General features: G+C 52.8%; 1 protein-coding gene across 1 annotated transcript in view; it reads right to left on the minus strand.

Annotated features, from left to right (window-relative positions):
- Positions 1–13,401, minus strand: part of ZC3H3 (zinc finger CCCH-type containing 3) — a 136,908-nt gene that overhangs the window by 118,919 nt on the left and 4,588 nt on the right.

Consider the following 13,401-nt stretch of genomic DNA (forward strand, 5'->3'; position numbering starts at 1 on the left):
GCCCTTACTGCATTTATAACATCTAAATATTGTGCCTAAGTTCAAAGAAGCACACCACAAACCCTAGCTGTTCACAAGCCCACCCAGCTGCTGGCTGGTCAGTATTTCTGCATCATCCTTTGGCCATACTTTCCACCGCCAGCTCTTCAGGACACCGAGTACATCAACGGGTTGGCACCTTCTGGTTGTACAGAGCAATTTGCAGCCTTGGCACTGCACGAATAATGGCACAGAAGAACAACACACACAAAATGAAGCCAGCCCTAGCCACAGCGGGGCTATCACAAGGCAATCGTGCTGAGTGGAAGGCTTGGTTTTGTAAATACAACGTTAGAGGCTTCTTCCGCTGTGGCCAGGGTCAACTCAGACCTAGAGGACCTCAATTACAGGTCCCCTTGAGCAGTGAAGTGAAGTAGTCGGGTCTCCTGCTTCGGTCCTCGCCTTGACATCCAAGAGCACAGCACTGTCATCACCTCCAAAGAGTGCTTCATGACAATGCTCCAAAATCGCCTCCTAACACAGGATCTTACAACTACTTTCATTCTCTTTGTGAAAAATCAATAAAAGGGCTCTGGCAAAGCATCTCTGGGATTTCTGTAGGGTCCAAAGCCCTTTGCAGACGTGATGATGAAGCGGCAATCCTGCACCAACCTCGTCGATGAGAACTGCCTCACTGCCAGACAGAAGTTGGATGTTTTTGTCAGTTGGATTTGACATCGCCAATCCCAAATGCTACAAAACCCTGTGAGCTGCAAAGGGACTCGGTTGCTTAACATGAAAACTTTTGCGTTGTGGCAGAAAATGTTCCCTTGAAAGCACAGGAACGGACCTCTTGAGGTGCCACCAACCCTCTGCTTGAAGCACGAGCACCACCGACACGAAATCGGGGCAGCTGCAGCTTCATCTACCCAAACCCAAAACACCTCCAAGGGCAGAGACTCCACAGCTTCTCAAGACGAGCCCAGATGAACCATCTCTTCCCATCCGCCTCGAACCGAGATGCCCCAAAATGGGTATACCAGTACACCAGTGGCCCCCAGTGCCACAAAGAGGGTTAACACCATTCCTACAGCTGCTGGCCATCTTCCTCTTAATGCTGCCCAGTGCAAGTTTATTTCAATTGTTTAAAAATAATAACAACAAATGCTTTGGACTCTTGCAGCTTAGCATCCAACACAGCCCCAGGCCCTTTTCAGCAGAGCTGCTAAGGAACAACGGGCTTCCCAGAAGACAGGGTCAGGTGCACACTATATTAAGAGTCTGGAGGACACCAGGACATCAGTGTTTATAGGTTTCCTCAGCTCAGTTTCAGGGTGCTGTGCTTACTGGGACCCGGAGTCCTTGGCAAACGTGAATCCCGTCTTTCTAGAAAGAGACAGATGGCGACGTGCAGCTCCGCGCCATTCCACCATTCAGAAGGAGGCCATCTCTTCTTACAATGAAGAATATTCAAAGTTAAGCACGAAGCCGACAGCTTGCCAAGCCTGGACACTCAACTGGAACAGCCCTTTTCATCCTTTCTAATCTGCATTTTGCTTCTCCAGACGTCCCCTAGGCATCCCCCTCCAGTTTTGGGTAGAGCAGAGGAGGCAAGGACGCGCTCCCTCCCCAAGGTGGTCTCTTCAGAACAAAACGCACCACGCCAAAGCCCCGAGGTTTTATTTAAAGCACACGAAGAGAGCCCGTTAAAAGGGCAAAACATTTTAGGAGCTGGCAAACATCTTCATGTCTCGCGGTTTTCGACTTACCCTTTCCAAAGCATGACATTACGAAAACAATCCCACTGTCAAGAAATTGTGTCAATGACAAGTCCCGCTGTTCCACTTCCGAAAGATTTATACCTCAATTCTCCACGAGCTGAATTTGTCTTTTAGGTTGAGCCCTAACTCTGAAACTGAATAAGCGTCATGAATTTGACAGATTAACAGAACGTTAATACAACAATTCCTGTAGCATTTCACCAAATTCCCCCGCTCGCTTCTCGATGTACCTACAGACACCACAGCCGACCCGTGACACCTCCGTACTCCAGCCCCACAACGTGTTTTTTGCCAAAGCAAGCACTGCAGTTAAGAATATATATGCTACGAAGCATAAGGGTAAAAGTTTAAGCCCAGACGACTTCACCAGGGCCAGAATTTCACCATCTATTTAAAAAATATATCAACTTACTTCCTCCAGTCCCACACATCTATCTCCCCAGCGCGTGGACCATTTCATCTCAATTTGCAAACATTTTATAGCCTCTTAAATAATTCCTCTGCTTCCTTCGAGCCTCTCACCCTGGAAATACTCGTGATGGAGGCTTTCCCTGGACGTCGGGAACATCTTGCTCTGAAGACGATGCCGTGAGTGAGACCCCCTGAGCCCCACCACCGGGGAGGTAAAATTAAAGCACGGCCACACCACAAAAAAAATACAGCTGCCATACCGAAAGTAAATATCAGAGTCCATTAAGACGGGAGAGAACCAAACTTTTTCTTTTAAACATTGATTATTCTGGAATAATTAATTAGCAGAGCTGTAACAATACATAAACTTGCCAGCCTCTGACTCTTCTGATAATTTATGCAAGATTCCAGTATCGCTGCGGTTGCCTTTTCCGCTGCCTAATTCAGCATTTTCTTTTTTCCTTATGAAAGCAAGACTCCAGATTTAACTGCTCTAATGCCCTTTTACAGTGTTTGGCGTAGTAAAACCTAACAGCCACTCCAGCACGCCAGCAGGGAAATGATGGATCACGGAAGCTCGCAGAAGGGGAGCACCGTAAAATGCCCCAGTTAACGTTGAGATAGTCGAGTAAATCTTATTTTAAAAACACAGCCCTATATGTACACCGAAAGTGGCATCTCTGATGAACTCGCATCACCCTATCAAATCCCCTCTTGATTTTTCTCATTGATAACAGGTACTTTCACACAAAGCACCTAATAACCAAGCAAAAGCCATCGCCGCTAGATTACGCTCACCAATCACGGGCTACACCCAGCCAAGAAAAAACCCCATTTGGGTGAGGTTGGTCTCATCTTCAAAACGCTTCTACAAAAGACGAGTCGATCTCTTCTTCCAAAAAGCTGTATCGGAGGTATTTGAAGCTGTTTGGAGTTCCTGGGTCTCATCCTTCTCACCCCAAAAAGCTCAGAGCTGAGGCTTCCAGGAGATGAAGCGGAGCATCCCGCAGCAGACAACGAAGCACAGCACCTCCAGCAAAGGACGGCAGGACCAACACAGTAAGCCACTGCCCTGGCTCCTTGAGCTGTTTTTTCATTCTCAGCACGGTTCCCGAGCCAGGCTTTCCCTTACACCCCCATAAAACGTGGCTGCTGCTCTCTTGGGGCCAGGAGCCGCGAGTCACGCAGCAGCACCGCACCTTGCGAGCCCTTTTCCTTTTCCACGAGCTGCCCCAGGCTGCAAACGGGGGGCAAACACACACTGGTTGGCTCGGTTTTACTGCAGAGCCCTCACAAGACACGTTCCTGGGAGGTTTTTTCAAGGCTGAATGGCAGACACGTGCTTGCTCGCGCTCACTGCCTGGGCGCTCTCCGTCCCACCTAAGGACGGGCTGTCCCAGGACGTTTCCCCGTGCACAGAACAGCACAAAACGCACCATCAGGGGGCTTAACAGGGGGTTTACCAGCCCACATTAAGGCTCCACGTCTGCTCTCCTGCCCTTTTCCCACCAGAGAGCTCCCGAGGGCAGGCTTAGGGGAGGGAATAAGGTATAGGATTGGTTTTGAGGTCAGAGCCGGACGTCCAGTTCACCGGCTCTGTTCACACATCCACGCAGCACCGCTCCAACCCCGAGCGAGAGCAAAATCTGCACACGTCTGGATTATACAGAGGCGTAAGAGAGGATGAAACCTTCCTCACGCTCAACTTTCCCGTGGGCAACAGCAAAACTCCCGTTGACAACTGAAGGAAAGGCATTTCCCCGTCCCTCAGCCTAAAGCAGAAACCTGAAACCGCGAAAACTGCTGCACCAGCACGGCTTTGTGGGACTCGTGAGATGCTGTCAGGTCCACAAAGCACTTACCCCAGGTGCACTCCTGCATCTGTTACGTATTCTGGGGGGGGGTATTACTCATTTATATCGCTTTGCAGAGCACACAAAGCCCAGCCCGAGTGAGCAGGCGGGTCCTCGAGTGAACAGCTTCCACTTCGGCTCAGCAGCGATACGGGGGAATCGCCGCACGAAGCCCCTGAGTTGTTACAGGGGAAAAAAATCAGATGGAAAAGGATTGCAAAATAAAAAAAAAGAGAGATACTTGTAAACGGGGATTTGGAGAAGCACGGGAAGCAGAAAGCAGAACAGAGAAACCTACGCAGGTTTTACAGGGAGCCGAGCGTTCGCTGGGGTGGGATTTGGGGAGCTCCGCCAGCGCTGCCGAGGATGCGCTGATCGGCAGTGCCGGCAGCAGCTCGCGGCCAGGGAACCATCTGAAACTTCAACGGTGACCCTGCTGGGGATGCTTCCCGTCACTCTGCACATCAGGTGCAAGGAAACTGCCAGAGGAGGAAGCAAAAGAGAAGAGATTTTTCAAGCTTCAGGTTACGGATCCGTCCCTATTCCGACAAAGCGCCTTAAATGCCCGTTTTTCTCTCTCTTAGTTTTATTTTAAGCATACAAGAGAAGACAATCAAGGGGATAAAAGGCAGCAGCACTGAAATTCAGCACAAGTCTGAGCAGCAGGTAGAGCCGGACAGGCTGAAAACTGGTTTAAAACCACCCATAAGCATCCCAGCTTTCTCAGACGCACTCCTTCAGAGTAAGGCTGAAAAAAATCTAACCGCAAACCTCACTGTAAAAATAATCACCCTTCAAAATATAACTGCAAACCTCACTGTAGAAATAGTAGGAAGGGAAGGCTTCCAGGGCTAAGACCTCTTGCTCTGTTTTCTTTTTCTTTTTTTTCTTCCTGTGGATAAAGACTAAAGCGGAGACTCGATTTTTCTTCCGCACCACGCTGCCCCTGCCAGGTCTGAAATCATAGCAAAGGCCCCCCACGGACCTGAAAATATCAAGGGTCAGAGGCAATGAAAGGCTGTCGTACATCCCCAAAGCCAAATATTTCTTCCTGTTAGTGCAGGAATATACTGCTCCCCTGAGACCCACCTGCTACAAACAGAATTTCAGAAGCAAACGGTAGCGGGCACTGCACGAGAGATTCTCTGAAACAGGGGGCACGGGCAACGAGAGAGGATTTTCAGCATCAAATCAAGCATGAGGCTGAATTTCACAGAAAAAGGGAGAGAGAACGGACATGGAAAATGAGAATAATTAAATGTGACTCAACGTGAAGAGCAGTGTGGGTTTATATCCATCGCCTGCTGTTCCCCAGACCCTCATCACTGGCCCAAAATTCTCCTCGTGGCAGGGGTCTACTCAAAAGCCTTGCACACATCCACGCCCAGCAGCCCCCTGCTACCTTCAGCTCTCATCCCTGACACGTTTCGACCCAGACGCTCCCCGTATTGCAGCCCCTGCTTCGCCTGCCCCCAAATCCAGACGCCGGAGCGCTCACGCGGAGCTTTGGGGAAAAGGCAGCTACACGGTGACACCTCCTCATTTAGCAGAGCCGACTTCCCTCGCTCGAAGCAGCCTGTTATTTTTAAAAGAGGGCTCTGAAAACAGAATCCCCTCGGCTGGCTGCTCGCAAGCTCGGGACGGCGTCACCTGTAAATGCCAAGCGAAGGCAGAAACCCTACACCCCGACTTAACGAACGCGGACGCAACCGGTGCCGGCAGCCAGCCAACTATGTGAACTTCTCCCAGCGACTGCGAAGGGCCCGGCAGCCGCTCGGCCAGCCCCGCTCCTCCCCTGCTCCCAAGGACGAGGCAGGGAAAGCGAGAAGGGAGACCTGGCAGCGCCCCGAGTGACGGGCAAGGTCAAGCCACGTACGGCAGCGCGGCCGGTACCGACGTTACCCCCGCTGGCCTCCGGCAGCAAAACCCCCAGGGGTTCAGATAAACTGGGAAGGATCTGTTCAAAGCCCGGACGAGCGATGGAGAATAGAAGACGTGAGAAGGCCGCGGGGTCCGGGGTGCGTTGTGCGTGCTGAGGGCTTCCTTCGAGGGCACGCATCACCTCCTCCTGATCGGACGTAAGAGGTCAGCTCGACGCGATCCGAGAGGGCACCCCGCAGCCAGAAGCAGCACTTCGTGCAACTCGCTGAGGAGAAAATAACAATAAAGCAAGGACACAGCCAGGAAATAAATCAAAAACCCACGGTGCCCAAGCTGGAACCTCCCCGACAGAAATACTTACTTCGCTTTGCGCGAAAAGAAACGGGAGACCTCGACTCCAGCCCTGAGATTTTCGAGGCTGCCAAAGGGATGCAAGCAGCCAGCGCCAATAAAATTAACAGCAGCTGAGCATTCGGATGCCAGCCATACCTCGCTCCTCGCCGTTTACGCCCCCGTTTACTCCCTCGCACTTGCCCGGGCACGAGGGACGCCAAGCAGCTCGCTCCCTCCGTGCCTGCAGCCGTGACGCGCGGCTCGTGGTTTTGGGCAAACCGGTAAAAAAAAAAGGGAGGATTTGGGTTGGTTTTTTTTTTTTTTGAGAAGGTGGCTGGAATTAAGGGGGTGTAGGAGCACTTCTGCAGAGAGCAAAATGCAAAACGCAAAATTCCTCCCGTTGAGCACGTTTGCAGAGTCCAGCTGCGGCGCTGGTGGTGGCAACAGAGGAGGAGGAGGAGGATGCTAACACAAACTGTTGTCTGACCTCAATCCAGAGCACGAGAAAGGCGAAGGGAAGCAAGAAAGAAATATTTCGAAGGATTTTGAAGGGAGAAGGATGCAGACTAGCCCCCTGGCAGCGCACGGGGTGGATGCCACAAAGGATGTGCTCACAGCGCTGGATCCCTAAAAGCAGGAGGAGGTCGCGAGGCTCAACTCCGGAGGCTCGGCAGCGAAATAATTTAACTCGAGCAAGTCCCCGGGGGGCGGGGGGCTAAAGGGCTCCACCACGACCCACGCACGTGCTGCACATCTCACGCCTCTCCTCCGGCTCGCTCAGCAGCGAGAGCCGCACGCCACCAGGCAGGAGCTGGCAGGTCCCAACGCGGGGCGATGCGACTGATGGAGCGGCCTCGAAGCCCCCCCCCCGGCCAGGAACTTCCCATTTCACAGCATTTTTACACCTGGGGGGGGGGCAAAAGTCACCAAATAAAAAGCCGCCAGGGGGATATAAAGTGCTGCCAGCTTGCCAGGACTCTAAAAAGCCAGGCTCAGAGGTGTGCCCCATTCGTTCCAGGGGAAGAAATGAACGACCGAGGGTGTTTCGGGGGCTCTGCTCCCCTCCTGGCTGCGCCCAGCTCGGCGAATTCGCCCCGAAACAAAACCTAAAAGGTTTTGTAGCTGCCCGCTCACGCGCTGAGCTGCCGCTAAACGATTCAAGTTATTTAAGAAAGCGAATTATTTAAGAAAGGGGTACGAGGAATCCGCCGCTCGCTTCGTCCTCCCCCTGCCTCCAGCCAGCCACGACCGCGCCGAAAATCCCGGGCACACGGCTGAGAAGTCCTGCCTGCGAGGGGACATTACGGGGGGGGGGGGAAAAAAAGAAAAAAAAAGGCACCGGGGAGCCTCTCGCCGGCATCTCTGCAATATTCTGCAATCCCCACGGGCCAGGCGGGCAGCCCGCGCCGCTGCTGAACAATGCACTTTTGGATTCAATTAAAGCGATTATCTGTTGTGCCAAATAAATTGCGTACAGCACGCAGCCCCGCAGCATTTTACACCTCCGGGCTCATTATTTTCTAACCGTTTCCCCTCCCTGTTTATGCGCTCTCAAATTAAATTGCTGATAATATGCGCCCAAAATAAAAAACGAGCGCACCTTGTCCGCAGCAAATTGATTCTTTTTTTCCTTTTTTTTTTTTTTTTTTTCCCCCCCCCCTGAACCGGGCGATTGCCAGGTTTTATATACTCGGTGCCTGGCGATCATTAGTAATTCAATTTTCTTTTTATTAGCCCCCTTATCTGCTGAGCAATATAGTGGCAGAGCTGACCTCTTTCGCACGGGTAAATGTTTAAAATCTTTTCCCTGATTAATTTTGCCAGTTAAGGAAAAGAGGAGAAATGGCCCGGCTCTTTGCCATCACAATGAATAAAGCTTAATGTTGATTGTGATGGAATTTCTAATGCCAAGGAAATTGATTGAACGCAGCAATTACACTGCAATAGTAACTCAAGGGAAATGGGATAGTTTTCTCCTGGCCATAGCCTTTTGGTTATTTAAAACAATCCAATTTGCAAGGATAATTATATATTAGTGTTTTATCTGCCACTTGAAATGAACATGGGAGTTTTGATACTGGCCCAGCATTAGCAGGTTATTGCTGCAAATTACTTGATATCTGCTTTCTTTCACATAAAGACGAAATTAGGCCATCAATAACCGGAAAAAGGTGGACCGGGGAAAATGCGAGGGGCACGAGTGCCCTCTGCAGGGCTGTGCCGAAGGCAGGGCGGTGCGGGAGGCTCCCCGAAATCCCAAATCGCCCCGCTTTTCGGCGGCGGCCTCCGCTCACGTGCGCGGGCTCCCACGGGGGACACGCGGAGAACGGGCACGGCACGGCTCTCCCGCCGCCTCACATCCCAACAGCTGCCGCGTACCTGCCCGAAATAACCTTAAAATGAAGCAATTAGCTCTAGTTTTTCCTATAAAAGAGACGACAGTGCCGTCACGCCGAGCGCGGTGAACCCTACGAAGGCAGCGGTGTCGCAAGGTGGGCAAGCGTGGACTTTGGCAAGGGTAAGGAAAGTAAAAACAAAAAAAAAAAACACGCGAGTCTTCACCTGGTTTTCACTCAAAAAATAGCTGAAAAGGGGCCTCATCCTGCAAGATATCAAATACGCTGCCCCCATCACTCTCAGCTAGGCTGTCGGTAAAAATTTAAGGGGGATTTCTTGCATCCGCGCTGCTGGCACAGGGCTCGAAGGACACGAGCAGGCAGCACATCCCTCCGCCACCGCGTCTGGATGGGTGACATGTCACTTAAAAGCTGGCATTTGCCCTTAAAATTGGTCAGGAAAAGATCGTGCTGCCACGGTTTGGGGAATAACCCCCACCCCCACCCTCCCAAAACAAAAAAAAACCACCCAAACCCATTCAGCAAAATCCTGCTCCAGGCTGCCCGAGCAGCACGTGGGCAAACGGCGCCGCAGGAAGCGGTGCCGTCCCCACGCACACTGCACTTTTTATCACGCTGGCTGTTTGCCGTAACAAATAAGCACCAGAGCCAGCTCGGGGTAGACATTTGCCATTTCGACAGCGTAATTACAACGTGCCGTTATTGGCGGGAGAGCCGCTCCGCAAAATGACTGAGCAGGAGTCCGGGGTTTGCTCTCTGCATCAAATCCTCCGGGCCGGGTGCCGAAAAGACGGTTGGGGGAATCGAAAGGACGGCTGGGGGAATCGAAAGGACGGCTGGGGGAATGGAAATCGGTGGGAACTTCACCCAGATCTTAATTAGCAGCCGGCCTCCCCCTGCTCCGTGCAGCGGAAAGGGGAACGCAGCTCGGGGCTCCCCCAGCACGGCGAGCAGGGGGACGGGGAGTTCAGGCTGCAAAAGCACTTCCAAATATGATAGGTCATGAAAAGAAGTATTTTTTTATACGGATAGCTGGATACGGTTGAGGAATGGAATAGAAGTCACGCAATTCTTTTCAGCTTGCACGGAAACAGGCTGCGTTATTTCCGTGCAACACGGGGGCACGAGGATCTCAGTAAAGACAGAAGCAACCCCGGCGTTCTCCCCTTCTCGTACCAGATCCCTGCTTCAGATCCAAATCGTCTTCTCCGTAACAGAGGCAAGTGATACTGCCTGAAAAACCACTTCTAGAGGGTATATAGGAAGGCTGGCGTTCGGGCAGGAGGCTGAAATATGCTGCTCCCTTCAACAAGAGCCTAAGAAGTTAAACGGGAAAAAAAAAAAAAAACCCTCTTCAATATTAAAGGCACATTAACATTTAGTACTAAGTGGTCAAGAAGTCCAAAATCTGAAGGCTGTTTTATTAACAGCCCTACGGCTCTGCTGAGCGACACAACGTTTTCTGCTCCTCTTTGCTTTGCTCGAGCTCTCCCCACGCGCACCCCCTGCCCCTGCGTTGTAATACCCGGACAACCAGACCTCCACCTGCATTAGAAATGCTTCACAGACAGCTCCAGTGTCCCATCAGAGCAACTTCCAGCTTGGGACATCTCCCAGTTCTGCCCAGGACCCATCTGGGTCCAAAAAGGGAACCGGAGAGTGGGGTCAGCCACGTGTTAATCCCTAGGGAAGGCAGGGGCGATGCCTTTGCTCACAGCTCGGGCACGGCCCGCAGAGCTCGTGCCACAGATCCCAAAGCCAGAGGACCCCTGTGAAGCCAGAACACGCCGGCCGTTCATTATATGTAATTGTTCATTAAGGGGCTTCTAATGAAGCAGCTCAGATGCTGCCCACAAGTCCTCTCAGGAGCTAGGCTCTGAGATAAAACCGTGAAATGCTGCCCTGAAAATCCCCCGTCCCTGCCCAGCACCCAACAACTTCACGAAGCTCACGTCTCCGGGCAAAAAAAAAAAAAAAAACGAACCCTAGCACGTGGAGGAACGGCGATAATTCAACAGCCACAGAAAGGCAGGGCATCAGAGCAGCCCGAGCTGCAAACATGTTGCCCGGGATTGAACCCCATCAAAAATGTCGTGTCGGAACCACGGCCAAGCTCTCCGTTATCGCACCGGGAGAAAGTTATACCCAGACGGAGATCCCAACCTCACAGAGCCCTGCCAGCAGGAGGAACTATTTAACGCGGCTGCTCCTCGAGAGGACCACTTTCAGCCCCGCAGAGAGAGAAAGGAGCAGAGAACGGAGCAGAAATAACCTTGTTTCTCCCCCCCGGGGAGGAGAAAGGCAACCGAGGGAGCCCTTCCAACAGCTTCATGGAGAAGGTTCGAGTCCCGCTCACCAGTCCATTTCCCCGTCCAAATCATGGTTGATCTACAAGGGTTTCATTCCTCTCTGTTGCAGAAGGCAAGGAAGAAACGTCGTAGCCTTTCCATACTTACGGCGAAGAGAGAGATGGGAATTATTTTAATTCACCTCCTACGACGCTGGTACGTGGGGTCCCGTTAGCACGGCGGGGACAGGAAGGATTTGGGGCATTTGGGAAGCGAGGGAGAGCAGCAAACACGGGGAAGGGGAGGCTTCCTTCTGCTTTTAGCCATTTTAAGAACAAAATCGAGCCATGATTTTACAGCCGTTTGCGAGGAAGAAGAGCCCCACAGCACGGCCACCGAGCTGTTCCAGCAGGTTATTTGCTTCCCCACCTCGGAGCCGAGACCCCAAAGTGCACAGACCCAAGCTGGAAAACAACTAAAGTCACTCCAACACACCCCAAAACTCTCCCAGACTAAGGTTTGCGCTAGGCTTTGTCAGCATCCCTCAGGAACAGAGATATTACCTCTTGATCATCTGATCCGCTTTGGGGCAGGGGACCGAGCTAACTCCTCTCCCCAAGCCACTCCCAGCCCCGTTTTCCCGTTTTCTGCTTTCCCTAAGCTTCTTTATTTGCGTTCCTCCGCTCCGATCAAGGGAACGCAGCCGCATTTCTGCTCTGCCTACACATTTCCAGGCCCACGCGACTGGAGACGCAAAGCTTTGCGCCACGGGACGATTACCTGCCGTCGAGGGACGGGGATTCGACGCGCGTCCCCAAAACGCCCGGGGCTTTTGGCAGCTGCCAGTCAGGCTCCCCGGGAGGGCGGAGGATTTTGATCCGTTTTGTGCGTTTTTACCTTCCGCGCAGCTTCGCTTTGGCTGGGAACACGCTTCTACTGACGGATGAAAGGCAGAGAAAGGACTTCTGCTAAGTCTCAGACAAGCTTCGAGGACGGCTCGGAGCCTTCCCAGGGCTGCGGCTTCAGCGCTGTGACCTCCTGTGCCACACAGAGGGCTGAGCAAACTCTGCTCGGCATAAACCCGGGCGTAAGCACGGTGCTACGGAGAAGAGATCTGGCTTAACCTGGTACGGGGTCACCAGAACAGTTTATACCCCTGTAAACACCAATATCTCGATTTTCTCGTACGTAAAATGCTCTTACCGGACACGTCGCGCTGTAGAGAGGTCCCCAGTACGGGGTTTGTGAGGTCTGAGTCCCGAATTAACCCCACAGCCGGCAGTGGGTATTCCGTGGGAGGCCGAAGGGCTGTTCCTCACCCCACGCACCGTCACCCCGCAAGGAATTAAAGCCCCCTGGCAGCCCACAACGCCACCCCCGGTGGATCCACCGCCTCTGGTTTCAGAAGAACGACCACAGAGCCGTACGATGGATCTCCAACCACACGTGTTGCCTTCACGCGCTGCACAAATGCTTCCAGCGGTGGGTGTAGGTTCAACCCTCGTCCCTCTGCAGGCGCCAGAGGGTTAGCTGACATCCCTAAACGGGGCAAAACTCGACCCTAAAGTCAGGCAGCTGCTCAAATGCTGGGCCATCAGCACGACTGTGCAGTTATACGGCCGTCCGATTGTCCCCACAGGTCACCTCCAGGCAGCAGACCCCAAATTCTCCCCCACCCACCAGACCCCAAATTCTCCCCGCAGCATCCTCTCCATCCCCCCAGCCCCCTCCTCAGCCACGCAAAGCAAAAGAAACCCCTTTTTCTCCTTCTCCCCGCAAAAAGCCTTCCTCTTCCTGAGCCGCAAGCCCCCGTTCCCGTTTCCTGATCCACCAAAACACGGCCACCTCTTAGCACGGAGCTACTTGAACGAGAAACAACGACAACGACATGCACAAACTCGGTGACTGAAGCGCAGAGCAGGAAAAAAACCTAAGTCTCCTCCTAAAAAGAGAGGTCAAAAAGCTTCATTTTGGGGCAGATGGCGGCCGCGTCGTAGCCCACGCAGCCCTGTGCGCTCAAGCCATGCTTGTTGGCCACGCCGATGAGCACAAAACGTGCTTCACGCACATTTTCGAGGAAGATGAATTGTAGGGGCGTGTAGGACTTGTGATTACCTTGCCAGGGAACAGAGCCAGGAACACCCCGACACCTCTTCACGTGCTTGGAGCCGCGGCCCCGAGAAGCCGACGCCTGCCCTGCGAGGGGCTGAGCCCAGGCAGCAGGACCCGGCCCCAAACCACCCGTTCCCAAACGTTTGGGGCTCACTACTCCGCCCACCAACTGCAATTTTAACCCCGTGAAATACAAAAAAAAACGAGGCTCCCGCAGACGCTGCCCCGGGACACGGGTGCGCCAGGCAGGTCCGCAGTCGCTGGGGGGAATATTTTGGGACGTGCGCAGGCCCCCCCCCCCCCCAGCAAAGAGAGAAATTCGCCTTGCAGAGGGATTGCTGCCTCCTGGAGACGTCGGAGCGCGGTCATTTACAGGACACCCGGGTTAAGGCTTGGCTTTACCGCA

Source organism: Cygnus olor, chromosome 2 (assembly GCF_009769625.2).
Source record: "Cygnus olor isolate bCygOlo1 chromosome 2, bCygOlo1.pri.v2, whole genome shotgun sequence".
Lineage (NCBI taxonomy): Eukaryota > Metazoa > Chordata > Aves > Anseriformes > Anatidae > Cygnus > Cygnus olor.